Source organism: Miniopterus natalensis, chromosome X (assembly GCF_054644295.1).
Source record: "Miniopterus natalensis isolate mMinNat1 chromosome X, mMinNat1.hap1, whole genome shotgun sequence".
NCBI lineage: Eukaryota > Metazoa > Chordata > Mammalia > Chiroptera > Miniopteridae > Miniopterus > Miniopterus natalensis.
The window spans coordinates 11,572,968-11,597,178 of record NC_142103.1 but is presented as its reverse complement, the minus strand read 5'-3'; the positions used below and the strand labels follow the sequence as shown (position 1 = coordinate 11,597,178).

At 42.3% G+C, this 24,211-nt stretch overlaps 1 long non-coding RNA gene across 1 annotated transcript in view; it reads right to left on the bottom strand.

The window, feature by feature from the left end:
- Positions 1 to 4,184: 4,184 nt before the first annotated feature.
- LOC107524979 (uncharacterized) overlaps positions 4,185 to 24,211 on the bottom strand; it is a 277,367-nt gene continuing 257,340 nt past the window's right edge. Inside the window, exons 2-3 of the long non-coding RNA XR_001602020.2 lie at positions 6,237 to 6,333; positions 4,185 to 4,273 (exon numbers count right to left, since the gene is read on the bottom strand). This is a non-coding gene — a long non-coding RNA (uncharacterized LOC107524979). The remainder of the gene's footprint in view (positions 4,274 to 6,236; positions 6,334 to 24,211) is intronic.

Below are 24,211 nucleotides of genomic sequence, written 5' to 3'. Positions count from 1 at the left end.
ACGAATTGATTGCCCATAACATTCACATACCATAGTGCATGAAGTTCTACAATAAATAATCCTAACTTCATTGAAAGTTCTCCAGCTTGACTATATCAGTATCACGGTGTCACCTGGAGGGCTTGATGAACCACAAATTGCTTTATTAAAACATTAAACTTTAAAAAAAAGATCACTGGGCTGTACTTTGGGATTTTCGGATTTTGCAGGTCTGTGGCAGAGCCCCAAAACTTGGATTTCTGGCAAGTTTTCAGATCCTGTCCCAGCCAGGCAGCACACTTTGAGAACCACGGCTCTGCCTCAACAGAATGCGACTCTCTCTAGAAAGGTAGGACATCAACTCATTTCTCCCTTACTGTTATTGCATTTCTCAACCGACTTTTCTGACCAGAGGAACTCTGGACAGTATACGATTATGAATATTGGGTGAAGGCAGAGAGGGAGAGGATTATTTGGAAATAGGGGAGGAGAGGCTGCAGTGTTACAGATTTCCCTGGTGCTACCGTTTTTCCAAGGATCAACCTGGTCCAATAGAGCCAAATTTCTTAGAATAGGATATTCTCATAGTACATCAAGTTGAGTAAATATTTCTTGGGTGCCTGCTATATGCCAGACATGGAAGAAATGAGGGCAGAGAAATTTGACCTTCTACCTCACTTCAGGAGCACAGCTCAGCAGGGAAATTTTTCATTTAAGTGCAGGATGTAATTAATGTATTAAGAAGATGGCACTGTGTTGACCATTCACAATTCATGCCGTTTAGGGAATAAATAAGTGAACTAGTGCAGACAAAAGAGAGAAATAACATGTTTCTTTGGCTGCAAGTGATCCCCACAAGGGCAAAAATAATATTTATTTGGTCCTTAGAGTGGGATAGGATACTCTATGCTGAAATAACAAATCATCCTTAATGCTCAGTTGCTTCCAACAACACAGGTTTACTTATATTTTTGCACATGCAAAAGGTGCTATTGGTTCAGGTAACTCTCCGGGGTGGCTGTTTTCCATGTGATGGCTTATTAGACTTCCACAGCAACACCTGCCTGCACGATCTTGTCAGCGGCTGGAAAAGAAGGTTGGAGAGTCGAATGCCAGCAACTAAACACAACCATGCTGAAGTGATGCATGTAACAGCTGCTCACATAAGATTGCTAAAGACAATCTTCACATGTGCCTAAAAGAGGAGGGAAACCAGATAGTCGGAGGTTTCCCTGGAGCCAGAACGATGCATAGAAGCTTTGACATTGGTGGATGAGACCTGCCCTTGATCCTAAGAACAACTTCAAGCTTCTACTGAGATGGTGATTCAAGAACAGAATAACATAAAAGGTGTTCAGGATTCTGGTCCTAATTAAAAAATTAAAAGGGTCACCACATATTTCCCTTACGGTAGTTGGGAGCTCTGATTCAGAGTCTTTCTTTTCCTTCGATGACCATCTACCCTCTGCCCCAAAGTAAAGAATAATTTCAGAAAAAGACAAAGGCATTTCTCTCACCCTGAAAGATGCTATCCAACAAAATAATAAAATGGAAGATATGAGTTCCTGGTTGTGAATTTCATTAAAGATGCAAGAAATTCTAGTGCAATAGAACATAAACAGGGCGCCTTAGTAATGCTTTCAATATGCAAAGACGAGCAGCTGCGCACACACACACACACATGCCTACATACTTGGCATAGCTTTCTGGCTTTAACAACTCTAATAAGGAAAATGGGGAAGTCACTGCTATAGAGATGGATGGTTTCTCCTTGCCAGGAAGCCTCTCATAAAAGGTTCTAAATCCATCATAAACGATGCAGGCCGAGACACAAGCCAGAATATCTGTAAGATAGTCTGTTTTCATTCATTCCTTTTCTTTAGATCATGCTCAATTTCTATTATTGAAATTCTTATGATCGCACATGTACTCAGGACACAAAACTCCCCATTCCAGCCAAGAGGAAAGAATTCGTTAAGGTCAGCCTGCTACGTGAAGCCAAATTCATTTCATAAACATTTCCTGAGCATGTACTATGTATAAGGCACTGTGCAAAACAGTATGAGAAATTCAAAGAAGATTTGGGGTTTTCCTCAACCTGTAACTTTCATTGTCTAAAATAAGCTGTTACGACCCGTCTCCAAACGCTTGGAAAGCAGTGCTTTAGATCATAGTTCAGCACAGTGGGGGGGAGACATCTAGCAGCTTCAGTCAAAAAGAGCTTTTGGAAAGAGATGAGGATTGTGCTGTGTCATTACTGGGTCTGGCTTGGTCAGGGAGGGGGGAAGGAAATGGATCGTCTGTTGTTAGCAAATGAGCATGGAGAACATCACTGAAATGGAAAACTGAAAGTTGGTCAAGTGTGTAGAAGAAATTTGTGATGATTTAAAAAAAAAAAAAAAGCCTTTTCTTAATCAAAATCTCTGGAGATACAGAGGGTGTCAAGAACCCAGACCACAACAGTTAATCACAGCTCAAAGTAAAGTTGGTAACCACATCCCTACACTCTTTGTATCTTTGCTCTCACAAATATTTCTTTCTGGCTTATTTCTTCCTTTCATTTCTATCTATCCCTTAAGGCCCAGCTTAAGTTCAGCCTCCTTCAGAAAGTCTTCCTTGATCTTATGTCCCTCACCCAGAGCAGGGAGATGAGTCCCCTCCTGTTGTACTGCGGTGGGAGGTATGGGGAGACATCAGAGCTATTATGGAAGAGTGTGTTGGGGATCTAGAAAGGGACAGATCTAGAGTAAAGTATCACAGATTTGCTCTTGGAGTTTTGCTCATTTTAGTTGAGATTGCTGTGTGAGTTTAAAGCAGGGGCTTAGTCAATGACAAAATAAAACTGTCCCTGCCCAGAATATGATGTGACACCTATATTACATGTGTTCCAGCTCTCCAAATCAAAATCATTAAAATCCCTATTATTTCCTTAATACCTGAAAAATAATAGGCATTTGATATTTATATTTTGTTAATTTAAAGAATGAATTTATCGTGAGGGATTTATACACACTGTCTATGAAAACACTGTGGGATCTAGCACTATGCTGGTTTGCAACAGACAAACCACTTTTAAATGTCTTGACTCTCAATTCAACGAACATTGTTGGACACCTTCAGATGTCAGGCTATTGGTGGGATTAGAAACACAGTGGTAACTAAGTCATTGCCCCACTTCAAGGAATTAATTCCACGGAGCAGCCATACAGGCACCATGTTCACTGCAGCATTATTCACAGTGACCAAGGTGCCCCTTGACAGACAATTTGGACAAAGAAGGTGTGGTGCATACCTACAGTGGACCACGGCTCAGCCACCAGAGAGATGAAACACTGCCACTTGAGACAACATGGCCAGATCTTGAGAGTATCACGCTAAGCGAAACAAGTCAGCCAGAAAAAGCTAAGAACCATATGATTTCACTCATAGCGGGGACATAACACAAACTCATAGACACACACAACAGTATGGTGGTTACTGGAGGGAAGGGGGTGGGGGGATAATAAAGGGTAAAGGGAGCCAAATATATGGTGAAGGAAGATTATTTGACTTCGGGTGGTAGGCACACAATGCAATATACATGTCCTATATCATAGCAATGTACACACACTTAAAACCTACATAGTCTTATTAACCAATGTCACCCCAATAAATTTAATTAAAAAAATAAAACAGAATAAAAATTGTTTAAAAATACAAAAAAAGTGATACCCTGATCACCTTTTGACCTTAGGCTACTCCCTAGAGAGGACCCTGGGAGAGAAAGGTGTTCAAAAATATCTGCAATATCTTCTTTCATATCCTTGAAGCAGTCTAAGCCCCCGGGACCAATGGTCCAGACAGGAAATCAATATTAAATACTCTTTGCACATCAACTCCTCAAAGTTCACTATCAACTTCTCAACATGATCCTCGACAAACAGCAGCTAAATCCTGGGCAGCCTTCACATGGACTGGGGATACAGAGGCTGATGGGTCCCCGAGACCCATGGAAGTCAAAGGAGCTGACAATGATTTTTACTATGCAGTATTGGGGCTCTAAATCGGGCCCTTCAACCCTGCATTTGCATAAAATAACCACTTCAGCTCTATCTTCTCCATGACAGGAAGGCCAGCACTCACTCACCGGAAATTTGAAAGTCAGTTTGCTGGAAGCTGAAGATCTGCTCCAGCAGCAAGGATGTAGGGAAGGCAACAGAGAGGGAGGAACAGGCTAAACGAAGGAGATGATCCAATGACGTTCTTCCCCGCGTTCCCTCAGGGATACAGATTCTCCCACTGAGCAGCTGGCACACTGCAGAAGAGGGGAAACGGAATGATGTCCCTCCATGCTGGACTCCGACACTGGGCCACACTTCTGTCGCTAGGTCCTGATATCCCCATCAGGCTGACTTTGGTCGCTAGTCTTACACAGTATGCGTGTGTGCGCGTGCAAGTGCACATATGTGCATAAGCTCTTGTGCCTTTGAAAACATTTTGGAGTGCGTGATGGTGTATCTGAAATGATAGAGGAAAAGAATTGAAGGGTAAAGGATTTCCCTGAGATTAATTGGGCTTCAAATCCCCCAAATCCTGAAGCCAAACTGGAGCGTGAAATGGCCCATATGCATTCTACAGTTATTTTTTTTAATGGAACTTAACAGCTGGTCTCAAATAGAGTAATGTTCATAACTTTTTACTTGCTTGTGGTAGGCTGAAAAATGCTGACTGTTGCCATAGTGGAGGGTCATCCAGTCGCCTGTAATCATATTCCTAGTGTGCTCTTTTTAAAATTTAATTAAATTTTTAATTTATTTTTATTGTTGACACTATTACAGATGCCCCCGCTTCCCCCCCTTGTCCCACCTCCTCTTCTCCCTTGTCTTCTACCACACTGCTGTCTGTGTCCATGGCTATATGTGTGTGTGTGTGTGTGTGTGTGTGTGTGTGTATATATATATATATATATATATATATATATATATCCTTTGGCTGATCTCTCTACTTTCTTTCATCTGGTCCTTCCCAAACCTCTCCCCTCTGGCATCCCTCAGTCTGTTCCAGTGCTCCATGCCTCTGGTTCTGTTTTGTTCATCAGTTTATTTTGCTCATTAGATTCCATATATGAGTGAGATCATATGGTATTTGTATTTCTCTGAAGGGTTTATTTCATTTAGCATAATAATCTCCAGCTTCATCCATGCTGTCCCAAATGGTAAGAGAGCCTTCTTTTTCACAGCTGTGTAGTATTCCACTGCATAAATGTACCACAGCTTTTTTGTCCATTCAACTGCTCATGGGCACTTGGGCTATTTCCAGATCATGGGTATTGTAAATATCGCAGCTATGAACATAGGGGCGCACATATATCCTAAGAATCCAGTGTTTACTTTTGACAAAAAGTCTCATTATTCAGAACAAAGAAGAAAAAAGACTGATTTTCTATTTATCTCCTCCCCAAATCTTTTTGTGTTTCTGTATCCAAACACTCCGACTGGGAAAGGAGACTATGTCAGAACTTGCCTGCTAAGGCTAAATGGCATGTAAATAAGGTTTGCTTACATATCAGCTTATGCCTAATGTCCTGGCTTTCCATTCTCAAAATCTCCCCAGTGTGAACTATAAATAATATGGCTACCTGAGATAAACAAAGTGATTCATTAGGGCAATTGCTTTTTTATTTTTCTAATTTAATTAATATTTGGACTTCTGTCGGTTTATCCAGCACTAGATATTTTCAGTGTCAGTAACTTCAAGTAAAAGTGAGCGATGATTCTTAAGTATACAAACTGCATTAAACATCTTCATGGCACGTCTACAGCTTGGAAACTCTCCCTTATGAGATTACTCTTTCTTAGCATCGCATTAGCCATGCTTTGCACATGACCTTGAGAGCCGGGGGTGTACTCCAATATAACAGTATCCTGCATCCTAAGTGGACGCTAGCAACCTTGAGCCATTACACTTGGAAACTGAAATCCATTTCCCTTTCCCAACTCTGCCTTTAGGGCCAGGTGTTTGTAAGTTTATTTTGTAGGTAAAAGTGTCCCCACATTCCAGCAGAGCTGATGAACTGGGATGTAGAAAGCCGCCCCACTGACAAGCCTGTGGGCCTGAGTGGAAATGAGAAGAGTGCTGCTAGTGAATGGGTTAGAGGCTGGCATTGAGATCTAGTTACGGGGTCTCCCTGTCTATACGAGAGGCACTGTCCACAAATGCTTCTCCTAACTGCCCTTGCACTCCTCAGGGCCTGGATGATATACATTTGCTTTAATTACCTTAATGGCTTCCGAGTATTTCTCTTAAATGATTCGCAGTTCATTCCTGGGTACATAAAAGCTCTCCTCAAGCATCTCCTGGAGACACTAAACTGCTCTGGAAGTAGAAAACAATAAGATGGAAGAAGAGTCAGGTTACCTGTTCGGAATGGGGGAAGAGAAACATTTAGAGCACGGGTTCTTTAACATCAGTGTGATGAGAATGCAGATCCCAAAGACCAACTTTTTAGAGATTCCAGTTTCTTAAACTTGAGATGGGCTGTGGGAATCTGCACTTTAACACCAGCTATTGCGGGTGATTTTGAAGCAGTGGTCTCATGATCACACTGAGAAAAATTAGGGAAAGAGTTTTCATTCAGAAAATTCATAAAAAAGAGAAAGTGACATCAGCTCTGGCCAAGGGAAATGAAGCTTTCCCAAAAGAAAGATGTCACTGGCCGTGCTGGAGGAAACGCAGCCCAAGCAATGGTGGCCCAAACGTGGCAGGCCAGTGAACCAAAGGAAGCTGGCAAAAGCTGCACACGCTCCAATAAATACCTTTAAAGGCTTATTCCTGTAGAGATTAACGCCCAGTCTAATCTCCCCACCAGCAATGCAATAGCAAATGGACAATCAATCACCAGGACAGCATTCGGTGCACAGAGCCTGGCACACAGGTCACATCCAGTAGTGCACAGACCAACGCGTGGAGGGGAGATGGGGGCATGAAATGTCTCCAAGGGGGAACCTCAGGAGAAATTTGGGATGGGGAGAGGATATGATTCATCCCCTACGGCCACAAAGCCCTGTGCCACCTTTGGACGGTGGGACCACAGTCAAAGCAAGGCCACTCACTGGCACATGTCCCCACAGCGCTTGCTCCCCAAGGCTGTTCTTTTTAACAACTGCATCGATTGCTTCACATTTCCTGGTCCTGCCCTCGACTCCTTTGCTTTCTGGTCCTCATGGACACGTTCCCCACGCAGTGCGCAGGGACAGGATGGATTTCCCCAAACTCGGGTCATTGCATCACATACAGGGCTGCACTGGCGACTCAGGACAATAGCTCCCGTGCGCTCCACAGGAGAGACGCGCAGGCTGAGGAAGGGCCGAGGGAAAGTAACCCCCTCTCCGGGCTCCTGCCACGATTCATGTCGTGCTGTGGCGCAGGGAGGCCCCGATTCTTCCCCCAGACTATATGGAAACATTATGAAGTAACAGTAATAAACCTGGCAAAGCAGGGATCAGTGAGACAGAGCAGAGGGGACCGTGATCTGAAGTCAAGAAGGCCTGGATTCGAACCCAGCCATCGCCGCATGGAAACCGCTGGACTTTGGGAAGGAGGCTCAACTCCCCCGAGCCTGTTTTCAGATTTGTAAGTTGCTAATGACAATAATAAAAATGTTTTTTATAGGATTATTCTGAGGGAAGATTAAATTAGGTTAATGTAAAGAATTTAACGCCCGGCCGGTGTGGCTCAGCGGTTGAGCGGTGACCTAGGATCCAGGCGATCGGGGTTCGATTCCCGGTCAGGGCACAGGCCCAGGTTGGGGGCTCGATCCCCAGCAGGGGTGTGCGGGAGGCAGCCGATCAATGACTCTCATCATTGATGTTTCTCTCTCTCCCTCTCCCTTCCTCTCTCTGAAATCACCCTTCCTCTCAATGAAATCAATAAAAACTTTTTTTAAAAAAAAGAGAGAAAGCTGCTTTTCTCAATCTGTTGTTACCTCTTACCTCCTTTTATAAACATATAACATAACTTTTACCTTTATTGTGATAAAGCCTCTTAAAGGGGCTTGCTACCTGACCATTTGAGAAAGTATCTGTGCTACTGATTTCCATCGCACAAGAAAAAATTGTATTTTACTTTTTACCATTAAAATTGTTATATCAAATATTTTTTCTATATCTGCCACGTTCCCCGCCCTATTTTGATACCGCCTTGTCCTCACACTGCTCCCCTGCCCTCCCATTACCCAAATACACACAGAGTGACAAACTTTCCCCTCCCTTGAAACTCACTGACCTAGACAAAGGCCCACATGGGGTGAAGGCGATAAAGCAGGACAAACACTCCGAGGGAACAGGAGGGAACAGGGCGCCGTTGCTTTGTAAGTAGCTAAAGTTGACAATGGTGCTTTTTCCTGTAAGGGCAACGCGTCATCTCTCCCACCCATCTTCCTGCGATCGCTTTCTTCACAATTCCTTCCCTTCTGCCATCAATAGTCCAGGTCTACTGTTGTGGCAGAAGCTATTGTAAGAGGATCGGATGCTTTTTTTTTAAGGCTTAAAAGACTGTGTTTTCCCTGGGAAAGCACTGACCTTAATATCGCAGTGACGGCAAGAAGGCACTGCTGCTACTTCATAAAACCAAGGCAGCATGCCCGTCTCAGTCCCCCCACAGTGGGCGAAGGGGCCCACTGGCAGTGGAGTGCAGCTAATGTCAAAGGAAAGTCATTAGAAAGCGAAGCAGGGGGCAGGCAGAGAGCAGCTTCCAACTGAGCCCATAGCCGAGCCTCCCTCCTGATAGATGGGGCAATATTTCTGTGTTGGGTGTGGAGAAAAGAGTGGGTTTCTAACTCTGATAAGCCTTCTACAGATGTTCCCAGGTCACTTGGGTGATGACCTGGGGTGGGGTGGGGTGGGGTGGGGTCAAATGGATTTATAAAACCCTATTTCATTTGGCAGGTGGCCGGCATGGCCTACCCTTGCCTTGTCTCACTCTCCCAACAGGGAGCCGCTGACTGCTGTGTCTGAAGGAAATAAAACAGGTTCATTTCCCTGCACACTTCACAGAGGGGTAGAAGTAGCAGGCAACTCAAATATATGGCAGCAGGTGGGGAGCAGGAAAAACTCTATTGAAGGATTTGAATTGCCTTGCAAATGGCACTAAGAGCAGAATATTAAAGTCCCTGCTGCCTCGCTGGGAACTGCCTAGTTAAAGGGCAGTGCTATTAAGTCTGGGTATAATCCCCCTGTGTGGCAATGACTTCGCTCTTATGCTCATCACTGCTTCCAACCTTAACCTCGGACAGGACTGGGATCCTAAATTCTGACCACAGCCCGAGTCCCTGATCTTGAAGAGCTGTTTTAAAACTCACAACAGGGAGTGGAAAAAATTGGAAGCATCAGTTTGTTTCATCCCAAGAGCAACAGAACCAATTTGAAGTAACATGGAGGGACAGTAGGTAGGATGTGTTATCTTCGCGGATGAAGAACAGCACAGAGAAAACTGGGATTGTATCAAGGAGGAAGAAGGCTTGCCTTGGAAATCTGACAGAAGTTTCCCCCCGGGCCCAGGGTTAGGCAGACTGCTGGTTTTGACTAATTGGCTAGATGTGTGGAACGCAGGGTCGATGTGTGCACTCTAAGGCTGTCCCCCCAAATCACAGCAGAGGGGTAGGAAGTCACGGATTTCTCCCACCTTGTCAGAGAGCCTCATTGTAAGACAAAGGAAACCGTTTAGTGTTGGCCTGTCATCTAACTGAAGCATGGCCTTGTGGTCAGAGGATTTGATTTTTTTGAGTAACCAGGTTTAGAGAAAGCTGGGCCCAACTCCTGGTCATTCCACTTCCTAGGTACAAGACCTTGGGCGAGACAGTGAGCACTGTCAGAGCCTCACATTTCCCATCTCTACACAAGGACTCTAATAGGACTTATTTTATAGAACCAGTGTGAGGGTTAAATTTGTTAATATAGGTAAGTATTTGGCACAGGTCAGAGCACAAAACGATGACAGTTATTGCCATTGTTATGATTATTACCGCCACTACTATGACACAGTTTGGTTCATGCCAGATTACCAATAGAGTATAGGATAGTCATTATTAAGAGGTCAGGTTTGCCCTGGATGGTTTTCTCAGTGGTTAGAACATCGGCCCGCAGACCGAAGGGTCACGGGTTCAGTTCTCGGTCAAGGGCAAGTACCTCGGTTGCAGGTTCCCTGCCCCAGTCCAAGCCTGTGTGGTCTGGCCCTTGTGCATTTGGGAGGCAACCAATTGGAGTGTTTCTCTCACATCGATGTTTCTCTCTCTCTCCCTCCCACTCTCTCTAGAAATCGATGGAGAAAATGTCCTCTGCTGAGGATTTAAAAAAAAAAAAAGAGTTCAGATTTGGCAGCCAGAATTGAGTTTCAATGTGCACTAGATCTAAGCTGGGTACCTCTGGGCAGTTCATTTACCCAGTCTGCATCTCACTTTCTTCTGTGCCTCTGTGATGATAGTTTTTTCTGACTCATGGGATTTTGCAGATTAAATAAGCTAGCATATGTGAAACACTTAGAAATGGTGCCTGGCACAGAGTATGTGCCATGTAAATATTAGCTATTATTATCGGTATTTTGGTAAACATCTTGAGGGCTTGGCTCACAGGTCCCAATGGTGCCTTCAGTTCCCAGCATGTTCTCAGTCTGTTACTAAACCTACAATCTCCGCTAAAAGCCTATATCCACCCACTAAAGCTTCAGCTCACAAATGGAGGTTTGGAACCACATCTGGTCATTAAGATTCTGTCAGCAAAGGCATGTGCCATCACACTTCAGAATCCAACCCTCTGTCGTCTCCCATTTATGAGTCACTGAGATCCCATAGTTGCATCTGTCACGGCAGATTATGTTATGTCAACAGGACAATGCAACAATAGATACAACTGGTTGTGGCATGTAAGAAAATGATAAATAAGTTCCAGGAATTTGAAAAGACAGTTTTCTGAAAGGAGGGCAGGTGCTGAGCCTGGATGTGAAATGAAAACTGTTTACAAACTGGAAGATGGAGAAATTACAGATTTGGCCCTTGGCAAGCTGGAAGTCCACACAATTGGTATTTAGGGCCTTCCTTCGCTTCTCTCAGTGCACCCAATGACTGGATGGGCGACTGTGGTACTTCAGTTAGATCTATCTTCCCTAGAAGGGACCCTTTCTCCAGAATGTTCCCTTTCAAGTCCCTTCTATCTTGCTCCTAACCCAAAATTCTACCCCTTCTGTATCTGACCTGTAATATACGATGCTGATCCGATCTTAAGGCAATGCTTTTATCTGGGGTATAATTCCTTATAAAAGCCTGTAGGAGCTTTAGACTAGAAAACGGCTCTCTGAGAGAAAAATATCAAGAATATTTTGACAGATGGAGATTTGTGAAGAGATTAGACTAGGGGAGACCATTGCTAGCACTTATTGAATTCATTATTTGTTAGCAAATATGCATTGACACTATATGTTAATTCTCTCTAAGGCACAAGAACTTCATCAATTAACAATAAGGCTCCTGAACTTAGGGAGTTTATGTTCTAGTAAGGAAGAAAATAACCAAGAAAAATCTAAGTTTAGATTATGTGAGCAATATGAAGAAAATTTATTTAGTAGGGTGATAGGCTAAAGGGTATGAGGAATTAGGGCTATTGAAAATTTATAAAGTATGGTAAAGGGACAGTTTCTTTGAGGTAATGACTTTTGATCTGAGATTTGAATGGTGAGAAGGAGCCTGCCAGGCAGAAATCAGAATTATGGTAAAAACCATTCTAGGCAGGGAAAACTGCAAATTCAAAGGTAATGTATGGGGAATTAACTTGAAATTTTAGAGGAATAGAACCAAAAACAGTGTATCACTGGGTCAAATTGCAGCTCCATATTTCATTTTCTGAGGAACCTCCACACTGTTTTCCATAGTGGCTGCCCCAGTCTGCATCCCACCAGCAGTGCACTAGGGCTCCCTTTTCTCCACACCCTCGCCAGCACTTGTCACTTGTTGATTTGTTGATGGAGCCATTCTGACAGGTGTGAGGTGCTATTTGACCCAGTGATCCCACTTCTAGGAATATATCCTAAGGAACCCAAAACACCAATCAGAAAGAATATATGCACCCTTATGTTTATAGCAGCTCAATTTACAATAGCTAAGATCTGGAAACAGCCCAAGTGCCCATCAGTAGATGAGTGGATAAAAAAGCTGTGGGACATTCACACCGTGGAATACTATGCAGCTGTAAAAAAGAAGGATCTCTTATTCTTTGAGACAGCATGGAGGGACCTGGAGAGTATTATGCTAAACAAAATAAGCCAGTCAGAGAAAGACAAGTATCACATGATCTCAGTCATATGTGGAACCTAAGGAACAAAATAAACTGATGAAAAAAATAGATCCAGAGACATAGAAGCAGGGAACAGACTGAGGGATCTCGGGGGGGGGGGGAATTAATCAAAGAACTTCTATGTCTATAAGTATAACCCAAGGACACAGACAATAGTGTGGTGAAGGCCTGGGAGGGAGTGGATGTGGGGTTGAGGGGATCAATGGGAGAAAAAGGAGACATCTGTAATACTTTCAACAATAAAGACACATTTCAAAAAATGATGACAGAAAACTTCCCTTACCTGGTTTAGGAAATAGACATACAAGTCCAGGAGGCACAGAGTCCCAAACAAGATGAAACCAAAGAGGCCCACAGCAAGACACATCAAAATTAAAAAGCAAAAGTTTAAAGACAAAGAGAGAATCTTAAAAGCAATAAGAGAAAAGCAACTAGTAACCTACAAGAGAGCTCCCATAAGACTACCAGCTGATTTCTCAACAGAAACATTTCAGGCCAGAAGGAATAATAAGAAACAAAATCAAAAATATGAAAATAAGATGGCAATAAATATGTATCTATCAACAATTGAATCTAAAAATCCAAATAAACGAACAAGTAGAACAAAAACAGACTCATAGACACAGAGAACATTTTGATGGTTGCTGGATGGGAAGGGGGTTGGGAAGATGGGTGGAAAAGGTGAAGGGAATACAAATTGGTATTTATAGAATAATCATGGGGAGGTAAAGTAAAGCATAGGGAATACAGTCAATAATATTCTTTTATTAGCTTTTAAAAATATATTTTAGAAAGAAGAGGAGGGAGAAATACATCGAAGTGAGAGGGAAACATCAACAGGTTGCCTTCCGCATGCTGGGATCAAATCTGCAACCTGGGTATGTGCCCTGACCAGGAATTGAACCTGTCACCTTCTGGTGTATGGGGCAACATTTCAACCACCTGAGCCACACCAGCCATGGCTAGCCAATAATATTCTAATAACTATGGATGGTGACAGATGGGTATGAAATTTTTCAGGATGATCACTTAATGAGTTATGTAATGTCTAATCACTGGAGTGTACATCTGAAACGAATATAATATTGTATGCCAACTGTAATTGAAAAATAAAAAATTATTTTAAAAAAATTAAAAAGTGAGACGATTGTACATAAGAACATTTTTCAGATCTTTTTTTATATATTTTAAGACTTTTTGTTGTTGTTAAACCCAGGAATAAACACATACTAACACATATTCCTGCTCCTAGCATCCCCTTCTTTAAAATTCCAATTTTAGTATATGTTTCCTCACTGACAAGACAATTAAAACAGTTAAGGTCACACAAGCTTTTCCTGAAACCAAGGAAAGACAGGTAGGAAAAAGTCTAGTCCAATGGTTCTCAAAAACATCAGTGTGAATTATAATCATCTGAAGAAGATTGTCAAAGTACATATTCTCAGTCCTTTCCACTAGAGAGTTTACATTTTAAAATTATCATAGGACACCCAGCCAGCGTGGCTCAGTGGCCCAGGGTCCACTCAGGCACCAGGAGGCGACCGGTTGATTCCGGGTCAGGGCCCATGCCCAGGTTGCTGGCTCGATCCCCAGCAGAGGGCATGCAGGAGGCAGCCGATCCATACTGATGTTTCTCTTTCTCTCCCTCTTTCTTCTTCTCTCTCTAAAACTAATAAAAACTTTTTAAATAAAGTATCACAGGAGCTTTTGCTGTAAGTGGTTTATGGGAAGAAATACTGATCTCACTCAAAACCCTGCCTCCCTTTAGGATTATTGTATTGGAGTGTCTTATATATTAACTCTGAGTCTATTTAACAAAATATTTTCAAAGCAGAAAAAAATCTATAAAATTTACCAGGTATTATAATAATTGCTTATTTTCTGAAAACTTTCACTTGCGTTTCATTTTATTTTTTTTTTTGCAATAGAATACCATTGTAATATGCACTAAGGGAACCAGCTATTTAAAGGAACCCCATGGTGGATCCTGTAAAGTGAAAAATTATCCCTTGATTTATTTGTTGCATAAATCTAGATTTTCACATCTGAGTTTACCTGCTGGGAAGAAATGTTCTCCCCATTGTCTAGGTCTTTCTGTTCAATATCTGACCTTCTCCCTATTCTGTGATTTCCGTGGAACTACTTAGAGAAGCAAACACATAGAGATGCATGTTAACTACAGAGCTTGGGTTGAAGTGCTGCCAGGGGCCAGCAGGACAGGAGATAAAAGGAGCTCAGGCCTGTGTATGGAAGGAAAAGCAAGTAAAAGGGAGGCAGTTAAAAGCAAGAGAAGGATTCTGTGACACTGAGAACTGTGAACAGATATATCTGTGAGGCTCAAGAAGAGCCTTAGGCTTGAGGTGCTGTTTTTTGCAAGCTGAAGAAGAAATTAGGGGCAAGACAGAATCTGCAGTTCTTTCAATGGTCAGGTGAGCTTAGGGAAAACCCCTAACCTGCTCTGGGGTCTGATCCTAGAGGAACTAGAAAGCGAGGACTAGTTAGAGAACCAGGAAGGGCAGGGTATTGGTTAGAAAGGACCTATATCTGGAGGTTACCTGAAGTCCATGGTACCAAGGTTATTTGTATGTCTCACTGCTCCCCCTTTAATGCTCTGTGCCCTGTGATAGTCCCAGAATACAGTAAAGCACACTTGTTAAACCCAATAAAAATAGTCAGAAAGGGTGGTGCCAAAACTAACTCATGGGAGCCGAATGGATGCCATCTCTCATGTCACAGCCGTAAAGGAAGTCCTAATGACTAAGTCATAGCAGCAGAGGCAAGATGGGACCTTTTGAATCATATAGTACACGTACTAGATGGAACACAAAGGCAACGTCATGGCAAGGAAGAGCCAATGGTCGATCATAACAGCTGTGGCATTGGGGTATAAGCACAATAAACGAAAGGACATAGAGAGGATTCCAAGGATGGTGTGTAGCACATAGTAAGTTCATAAAGGTGTCAGTTCCCTTCCTTTTAACCCTTTGCGGTCGTTTGTCTACTCTCAGCCACCAAAGCTTTTTTACCGTTCCGGTCATTTGTCTACTCTCAGCCACCAAAGCTTCTTTACCGTTCCGGTCGTATGTCTGCTCTCAGCCACCAAAGCTTCTTTACCGTTCCGGTCGTATGTCTGCTCTCAGCCACCACAGCAAGGAACCGTACGAATCTTAACTTTATTCATTCATGTATCAGTTCATAATTTCTCTGAAAGCTCTTAATTCCGACCAGTACGACACCCATGTCCAAATTTAATACGACCGCAAAGAGTTAATCCCCTAACAATGTAAACTTATTTTCAACAGGGCCCCCTTTCTTTCACATGGAATAATACGGTGGGCCGCTGTCCACTTTAGCACAAAGTCAATTCCACAAATTATTCCTGCACACCTAACAAAGGCCCAGGACTATGAAGGACACAAAGATGTACCCAACACGACATCTACCTTAGATGAGATAATAACCCATAAATGAAAGAAGATACACGTGTGCAAATGACCTCAATTTGAGAACAAGCCAAAACACCATAGACTTCTATTAAATTCCAGGAAACCTACCAGTTATTTTTAATTACACATACAAGAGTTAATCATAAAAAGAAATGCATAATTAATAGAATTATATTTTCCTTAAATCATAGCAGCACATCAAACCAATCTATCTGAGAGACAGCTGGAGTCCCATCTCCCACAGGCAAGCACACTCAGGACCGGGGCGTATTTGAGGCAAGGAAACAAGCTTCTAGGATGGCATCGGAGAGTAAAATCGTCTTAAACTTAAATGCCAAACTGTGCATCACTCACATCTTGGTGAAAGTAAAGGCAGGAGACTAAGAGCTGGGCTTCTCAAGTGCAGCTGTATCTTTAATTGTCCCTTAGGCAAGTCTTCCTGTCCCATGCAAACACATGATCTAGCAGGATTCCAAAGTCTGCCACAAATAGAAAAGGCTTCTCTTCCTAGGAATGTCATTGTGCCCCAGAGTCCATTCTACCAAGGATTTAGCCTCTGATGAGTTCTCCAGAGGATCTGTTGTTCTCGTTTGTGTCAACCTTGGCGATCTGCCATGACCTCCAAACACCCTCATTTGCTTTGAACCAGTTTTCAATAAATAGGTGGAATCTAATAAACAAAATAGACTGAGGAACAAAATAGATCCAGAGACACAGAAGCATGGATCAGACTGACGAATCTCAGAGGGAAGGGGGGTGGGGAGTGGGTGGGGAGAGATTAATCAAAGAACTTAGATGCTTATATGCATAGCCCGTGGGCACAAACAATAGTGTGGTGAAGGCCCGGGGGTGGGGTGGGGAATGGGTGGAGGGGATCAATGGGGGGGAAAGGGGGGCACGTCTCTAATAGTTTCAACAATAAAGATAAATTTAAAATAATAATAATAAATAGAGTAGATCCAGCATCCCTAATATTTTCTGTCTTCTACTGGAACAAATTTGTATATCTGTAATTCATATTATCATTGGGAGTTAGTAAGTTTCAGCTGTGAAAGCAGTGGTTTTCAAATTTTATTTTAGGAATGAAAATTATTCTTCACCCCAAATGGTCAAGCAAATAAATATGTGAAAGAGATGAAAGTGAAGCTGGTTTGGTAGAAGCAGGGCTGTGGGAGGGTGCCGCCCTCCTGCCTCGGCCTCCATCACCTCCTCGGTCCCTTAGGGACGCCTTCAGGGCTTTGCAGAGCCCTTGGAGAAAAGGCATGCTTTGAAACTATTCTTACACCGGGAGGAAAATGCTATTTTAATAACTGGACAGAATCCCTCAAAAAAGAAATACTATTTTTAACAAAATATCGTAATGGTCAATTAGGTATAAAAGGTGAAACCAGGAGGGCCTGGATTGGAAAAAAATAGCTTAAAAAGAAAGCAAGTGAAACTTCCCTGCATAGAAATTGAATAAAAGGCGGCTTGTGATACTGTGATATTGGTGATGCTGTGACATTTCCCCACACACAAAAGCTTCTATAGGTGAGTATTTGTTGTGGAAAGAAAAGAAATGTGACCGGGCTCCCAATTCGGGATTGACATGGAACAAAGGAAGGTACAGCGAGAGAGGCCAGGCAGAATGCGAAGGCGGTGGAAGCAAATATTCAGAACTAGCAGCGATAATAAAATGTGAGTCCCTTTTCATTGACGGGGGGGGGGACATGAGAGAGCCATGAACTTCTAAGGGAATGTGAGATAGCGCCCTGGCAGGACTGTACAGAAGTTTCAAAGAGCACAACTTAGATTTAGGTCCAAAACCCTTCAATCTGGCACATGAGGGGACTGTGACATTTCTCTGTGTCTGAGACTGGAATGAAAAATAACTGAAAAAATTACTCTATTCTCTCTAATTCTCCTTCTCAGTCCTCACCTCTTACAGATAGAGAGGGGGAAGAAAGGAAAAGAGGGAGGGAGGGAGGGAGGGAGGGAGGGAGGGAGACTGACTCTGGAGATTTCCCTAACAGTCCCAGGGAAAAAAAGTGAGAAAAGGGAGAAGACGGTGAAGTACATACAAGAGGAGAAGAAATTGTAGGGATTAAAAAAAGAAAAACAGAAACAAAAAGAGAGGTGTGGTATAAAGGAAGATAAGTAGAAGACTAGAAGAACAGAGACAAAATAAGAATTTTCTATGTAAGTCAGGAAAGCCCATTCCAAACCCCAGAACTGCAATATTCAGCGTGGGCCACACGCGTGCACTTGCTTATGATGCACCCCAGTTTTTCCCACCCCCAGAAGCAGACTATTATCTCGAGAACAGGGTTTTCCAGAAACACCTACTATTTCTCTCGGCTCCTGCAGGTCATATTCCAGTGCCCTGCACAAACGATGCCCAGTAAATGCTGGTTAAATGGGGGCCATGGAGATCACACCTTGTTTCCCCCAGTCTGCGTGCCCAGGTCATGCTCTTTTGCCCCTTTCATCCCCAGGAGACTGAACTACCTGCAACCCCCCGAAACACTGGGCTTTTGCAAATACCCAGGAGTTTGCACATCTAGGTTTCCCTGGAAGAAATGCGCTTCCCCAACTGGTTTATCTGCCAAATTCCTAACTCCCCACCTTACTCCCATTTCCATTATTTTCTTTATTATCCAACACGTTCACTATCTGTCTACATGTTTGTTTTACCGACTGACCTGTGAGATTTAGGAAGCTAGGCCCCAGGTCCCTCTCAGCCACCACAGGATCCCCAGCGCTTCCTTCGTCATTCAACAAATGCTTGTTAATCACCCACGAGCATCTTCAGGGCTAATCCGTGAGCAACTTGAGAACAGTGACAGTTAGTGACACCTCTAGGTGACTGGAACCCAGCACAGTCCCTGGAACCTACTCAGAACAGGTCGGTTGGAGCGGTTTAACACAGCCACTGTAAAACACTGCCAATTTCTGACTATAACCTGAATGTCTTATATGTAGAAGACCAGCAAGTAGAACCATTTTAGAACAGCCGCCGGGCAATTCTAAAATTCAGCTGGTCTCAAGAAAGATTATTTTCTGTTTCTGCATTTTAGCATCATAAGGTTTTCTATTATTGCTCATTTAAAAAAATCAGGCTAGTAACTCCCAATCTGCACTTCTCAATCCCGTCACCTTTTTCACCCAGTCCCCCAACCCCTTCCCCTCTGGCAACCATCAGTCTGTTCTTTGTGTCTATGAGTCTGTTTCTATTTTGTTTGCTCATGGGGATGTGAAGTACAGCGTCGGAAATATAGTCAATAATATTGTAATAACTATGTATGGTGCCAGGTGGCTACTGGAAATATTGTGGAGGGCGCTTTGTAAAGTATGATTGTCTAACCACTCTGCTGTACACCTGAAACGAATACAAAATAACATTGAATGTAAACTGTAATTGAAAAATTGTTTTAAATTAAAAAAACATTTTAAAAAATAAAGTGAGTCTCTGTAGAGAGCAAACCAAAAATCAGATTAGTGAACTAGTTAAAAGAAAAAGGCACTGGAATCAGATAATTACGGTTCCAAACTGATTGGTGCTTATTGCTTGTGTGACCTTGGGCAAGTCACCTGATCTCTCTGAGTCTCGATTTCATCACCTATAAAATGTAAAGAAAAATAATGCCGATTTCCCACATTACATATGTAGCAAAGAATGGACAGATCATAAATGCTATTATTAGCATTAGCTAACAATATTGAAAAGTATTATCAAAGTTTAGTATATATCCCAGAAAAAAACCCACCACAGGCTCTGAATGAAGCACAGTTATAGTTTCAACGCAGCCCTTTAAATCCCCACCCACTCCTCTCCCAAAGTCCTTCCCTAGTCAGGGGTCAGGACTGGACAACTGCTTGCAGATAGGTAGACGTATTCCTTTAAGCTACCAGAGCCTTCGGGACACTGATCACTGTCACCAGGCCCACCTCTGCATTTAGTGCAGGATATCTCACAGGCCACAAGGCAAATGAGGCACTTCGCCATCTGGAGTTTGGCTCCATGTGAAGAAGCAGCTTCTCCATTAAAAATAAATAAATAAAAATCTTGCTGTATTTTGAATATCTGTTTTGCAAAATGTCTTCTAATAAAAATAGATGCAGGGCCTTTGAAATCTGAAGCTAGGCTGAGAGTGAGCAGAAATAGTGCTAAAATTATTACTAGGGAGATCAGTTGTATGCAGATGGCCTGGCAAACGGTGGGTGAGAGGGAGCCGTCAGCAACCTTGTGACTTGGAAACTGGCAATCAAGGAAAAGGCTAATTGGAAAAGGGCCATTTCAAGGATTCGCTTGGCTGGCATGAAGCCACAAAACAGGTGACCGAACCCATTTGTTTGTTCCTTCTGATTCCGTTCAGTGAGACGTTAGAGGCTAGAACAGACTTTAGGCTCCAGCTCAGGCTTTGGCAAGCTTTATCTGTAAAGAGCCAGACTGGAAATATTTTGTGCATTGCAGGCCATATGGTCACTGTCACAGCTGCTCAGCTTGGCTTTTGTAGCACAGAAATAGCCAGAGACCATTTAAAAAAAAAGAAAAGAATGGATGCGGTTGTGTTCCAATAAAACTTTATTTATAAAATCTGTCTGCAAGCTAGATTTGGCCCATGGGTCATGGATTTACTACCTCTGCTGTAGTAGAATTCGTCTAAGGGTTCCAAGAAAAACACAGGAGTATTTCTGGGAAATGGGGATGAGTTCAGAGCCAAGATCATGAGGTTATGGCCAGTAGTAGGTATATGGCCTTGAATAAATGACATAAGCCGTTTATGCCTCAGTTTCCTTATGAAATGAGATGTTTGGAAGACATGATCCCTATGATCCTTTCCAGTGCAAAAACATATGACTTTCCTCTTAGTGATTCTCAAACACTTTTCAGCCCTTAGCTGAATGTCTTGTTTAACTACATCTTATATAGAAGCCCTAAATTCATAATAGATACAAATGTAGTAAGTCTATTGGAACCGGTGGAAGGAAACCTGAAGCCCTGCCTTTCCGATTATTACCAATCCAAATTCCTGTCCATTCCCGAACTATCCATTGTCACCCATAGCTCTAAGAACCCACTGTCACAGTGAGGGGTTTAATGATGAATAATAGCTTCATTGGAAAAATAGCCCATCCCCTCATTCTCTACAAATGATAAATCTTCACTTTAAGAAAGGATTTAACCCACAGGAATAACTAAGAACATTTCAGGAAACATGGCAAAGGAAAGAGTTCATCCAACAAGGATGCATGGATATATTCTGGCTGTTTTTTTCTAAGGATCTTAGAAGACTTCTCTCAAATATAGTAATCGCTGTGTTGGTTTGCCCGGAATGGCCTCTAACAGGGGCCCACGGTGCATTTCCACGATCTGCACTCAATAGGCTGGAAGTTGAGCTTCCAACAAGGATGGCTGGCGGCCTGTCCGCTTTCTATGCAACTGTTAGAAAAGATGTGGGCGTGTAGGAAAGAGCCAAAGAAGAGGAGGGAGGGGAGGAGGGAGGGAGAGAGAAGAGAGAAAGGGGAAGGGAGAGATTCTATTTGCTGAGAAAATGGAGAAAGAAGAGAAAAGGTGGGAAATTCATCCACAAGAGAACTGAATCGTAGCAGCCTCTGCAAAATCACTGGAGTTGAATGCAGCAAAATCTAATCTAAACTAGGAATTTAAAAACCTACTATTATCTCATCTATTATTCTGAAAACCCTCCAAGAGCCGATAATATCAGGGCTAGCTGGTATCTAGACAGCAATTTTATTCCAGCCAGCTATTTTTTTTCCTAACAGCACCCACAAAATTAGACTAAAGTAAGTGGAAAGCCATCTCAAATTATTAGCACTGCCCGTAGGGATTCAAGTAATGCGATAGGAGAGTTTCAATGACCAAAATAAAGAGAGAATATGATCACACCATATCGTTTCTATTTTTTTATATTATATGCCTTCACACTGCATATTATCTTTTTAAAACATTATTGCTCTATATTTCTTTATCAAAAATCCAATATAATAAGATCTGATTTTAATTAGGATGTCTATTAATCTTTTTAATTTATTTTTTATTATAATTGGCATATAATACTATATCAGTTTCAGTATACAACATGTTGATTCAGCATTTATATACCTTATGATGTGATCCCCACAGTAAGTCTAGTAACCATCTGTCGCCATACAAGGTTACTACAATATTACAGACTACTTTTAAAATTCCCAAAGTGGCCTGAACATTCAAAAATATTAGAAACTATTACTTTATAAAGCACGTTAACCTTTACATTTTTGCTCTTATATTTATTTCCCTACATGTACTATATTTGCTGTTATTCTACTGTTGTTTCTTTAAGCCTAACATTGGATGTTTAACATTAATTTTCAGCCTTTTAAATTTTCTAATGTAAGCATTTTAGACTATAGACTTCCCTTTAATGCCTGATTTATAATCTCCCACTGTACAGTGATATGCACTATTTTCTATATTATTAGGTTCTAGATGAATTCTAATTCTATGATTTTTCTCTTTGACCCATGAGTTAAATGGAAACATGCTTTTAATTTCCAAACATATGGGGGTTGGTAACATTTTTGTTACAATGACTATTATCAACAACATGACAAGTAAAGCAAGTGTTGGAGGGGTTGTGGAGCAAAAGGGAGTCAGTCTTGATTCCCCCATTGCTCTCACCCCCCCAAACACAATGAAGTCTTGTCAACACTCTCTTGTATTTCTCTCTGAAAATCTTATCTTTCTCTCCAGCTCCCCACCAATAGTTTACCACCACCAGTGTGAAATCCAAAATCCTTATCACGACCATCCAATGCTCATCTATTTAACCGATATATTTTGCGCTGCCAACTCTTTTCGAAGCCCAGTGAAACCTGCTTTTCAAGCGTAAGCCCTGGCTCTCACTGTAGTGTCCTGTTATCTTGATCAAACCCCTTTTCCACTTTTCATGCTTAAATCACAACTGCTCTCTTTCTTCTCCGTCTTTGCGGAGACTGTTTGATGTCATCCAGGGTGTTTTTTTAAGATTCAGTTCAAGTGTTAAGTGGAAATAATTATAAACCAAGTGACTCTGTACTGGTTGTAGCCATACAAGGGTAACTAGATATGTCATTTGATTTATTTTTCTTGGGGACAGTGCATCTGCATTTTTATCAGTCAGGTCCATTCCCACTATAAGGGCCAACTTGGCCTGAAGAGTTTTTCTCGAAGTTAGGGAACTGAAGGCTGGATGGCCTTTAGGTGAGAAAGGGGACCAAGGGTAACATGTCTGCCCAGGGTGTCTTCCAGCCCAGCCAACAAAAGCTGGACTAGCCTGGGCTGGAGTGACCCGAATGCTTTAGGAGTGCACTTACTCAATCCTTCCACCTAAATCCTGAGATGGGCCAGTGAAAGAAGTCTTTTGAGGCTCAAATATTGTTGACCCTCATTACAACATGACTTGGTCCCCTTGTCTTTACAGGTAGTATGCTCACACTGAGAGGGGGAAAGACAAGAGGAAGGAATTTTAACCTATTCCTGTACTTTTTTTGGTTCTTTCAGCTTCTGATTGTCCAGCACGACTGCTACCTCTTCCCCCTGACCAAACTCAGCTTGTTTTCTCGATACATCCTTCAGTGGGTGTTTCACACCTGCTGCAACTCCTGTCTTTAAAGAGATGGCTTTCCAATCTGATTTTCCAGCCTAATACTCCCCTCTGACCATGCCTGACTCTTTTGCTGTTTCGTTCCACCCTCACCTGGGAGATCTGCCCAGGATTTGACACTTAACATGGACATAAAATACGACCACTTCCTCCTCTCCTAGGGAAGCTAACCAGGGTCCCAAGTGTAAGACCCGCAACCTGATGTTGGCTCTTTCCTCTCATCTATGACAGTACTTACATTATTACCAAATCTTTGTTTTTTAAGCCATTGCTTTATCTGCTCATAATTTATAAACACGGTATTGCTGGTAGACAGTTGCCCTAAAATCTGGTTTTTGAAACAAGAACAACAACAAAAAACATGCATATAAGGCTTATCAAAATTCTGTGTGTGCGTGTGTGTGTGATATAGTCCTCACGTGAGTCTTCCTATGAGTCAGGCACTGCTGTTGCCCAAACTCTGCTGATAGAGAAGTAGGCACAGAGAAGCTAGGAGACTTACCCAAGGACATGCAGCTAGTAAATGTCAGAGGCACGCTTTTAACTTAGGTCATCTGGCTCTCAAGTCCATGCCCTTGACAGTTAAGTTTTACTGGTCTCCCTTTGACTCTCAGGCCAGAGGTAAATTCATCTGACATTTCACATTCTCTTCCTAGCAGACTTTCTAGATGCTGTTATTAAAGACACAACTTATCCTCTCCTAGTCTAGACTCCATATTTGAAATACAACGCAGCAACCACTAGCCACACCAGCCCTTAAAACATGGCTAGTAAAACGGAGCAACTGGATTTTTTTTTTATTTCATTGGATTTTAATAAATTGTAATTAAAATTAAAG